At 43.8% G+C, this 1709-nt stretch overlaps 1 non-coding gene across 1 annotated transcript; it reads left to right on the top strand.

Moving 5' to 3' along the window:
* The first annotated feature begins 281 nt into the window (after positions 1-281).
* TRNAS-GCU (transfer RNA serine (anticodon GCU)) lies at positions 282-355 on the top strand. Its single transcript has one exon. It is a non-coding gene; the product is annotated as a tRNA-Ser (tRNA).
* Positions 356-1709: the final 1354 nt, after the last annotated feature.

Here is a 1709-nt window from a genome sequence, read left to right as displayed (position 1 = left end):
GATTCTTGTCCCAGAACGGGCGTCTGCTGTGTATTTCAATGCAAAAAGTCGCGTTTTTCGTCCCTTCTTTTGAAGTTCTTTTGTGTCTATCTCGTGCAATATCTGATGCTATATCTAATGTATAAGCAAGCTGAACGCGATAAATGTGAGCATCGCTTGAAGAACCCTGCAACGTCAGAGAAACCTATAGGTCACCCTGCTGCGGTAAAGGGGTACGTACATAATACATTACGTTGTTCTCGTCTTCCGAGTGTAAAGGAACACTATAGTGGAGTGTCAGCCGCCGCGGTGGCTGAGTGGTTATGGCGTTCGGCTGCTGACCCGAAAGACGCTGGTTCGATCCCGGCCGCGGCGGTCGAATTTCGATGGAGGCGAAGTTCTAGAGGCCCGTGTACCGTACGATGTCAGTGCAGGTTAAAGAACCCCAGGTGGTCGAAATTTCCGGAGCCCTTCACTACGGCGTCACTCATAGCCTGGGTCACTTTGGGACACTAAACCCCCATAAACCAAACCATAAACTAATGGAATGACGATGAGTCTAAAGCCATCTTGAAACCGAATTTCGCGTAGCAAAGAAAAGGCGAACGATGGTGTAAATCTGGATACTTGTTTCTCGAACGGCTCGTCTTTCGTGTCGTGGATGATGAGGGAAGATGTTCATCGGACATCATTTGCCTACCATACGTGTTTTTGACAAAACTCATATAGCATGAAATCGAAAGATCTGATATAGCACGAAAGATCTGATTAAGAAGCGCCAAAACATGAGGGCATCTAACACTACCGATAGAATAGAACTAACGGAGCTATCAAAGTTAATAAATAAGCGCAAGGTAGCCCACATAAGGAAGTTTAATATGGAGAGAATCGAGCATGCTATAAAGAAAGGAGGTAGCCTAAAAACAGTGAAGAGGAAACTAGGCATAGGTAAAAACCAGATGTATGCATTAAGAGAAAAGCAGGACAATGTCATTAGCAATATGGATAAGATAGTTAACGTAGCCGAAGAGTTCTACACAGACCTGTACAGTATCCAATGTAATCAGAGCGCTAATGAGAAAGACAGCAGTGCACAGCAATGCGTCATCCCGCCAGTAACGAAAGATGAAGTAAAGAAAGCCTTAGAAGCAATGAAAAGGGGAAAAGCAGCTGGGGAGGATCAGGTAACAGCAGATCTTTTGAAGGATGGAGTGGACATCGTGCTAGAAAAACTAGCCACCCTGTATACGCAATGCCTTATGACCTCGACTGTACCAGAGGCTTGGAAGAATGCAAACATTATCTTAATTCATAAGAAGGGAGACGCCAAGGACATGAAAAATTACAGGCCGATCAGCTTACTATCCGTTGCCTACAAAGTATTTACTAAGGTAATCGCTAATAGAGTCCGGGCAACGTTAGACTTTAATCAACCAAATGATCAGGCAGGCTTTCGTAAAGGATATTCCACAATAGATCATATTCACACTATCAATCAGGTGATAGAGAAATGCGCAGAATATAACCAACCTCTATATATAGCTTTCATTGATTACGAGAAAGCATTCGACTCAGTGGAAACCTCAGCAGTCATACAGGCATTGCGTAATCGTGGGGTAGAAGAGCCTTATGTCAAAATACTGGAAGATATATATAGCAACTGCACAGCTACTATAGTCCTCCATAAAGTCAGCAATAAAATTCCAATGAGGAAGGGCGTCAGGCAAGGA

This window comes from Amblyomma americanum, chromosome 4 (genome assembly GCF_052857255.1).
Source record: "Amblyomma americanum isolate KBUSLIRL-KWMA chromosome 4, ASM5285725v1, whole genome shotgun sequence".
NCBI lineage: Eukaryota > Metazoa > Arthropoda > Arachnida > Ixodida > Ixodidae > Amblyomma > Amblyomma americanum.
This window is presented reverse-complemented; position numbering and strand designations above follow the sequence as displayed.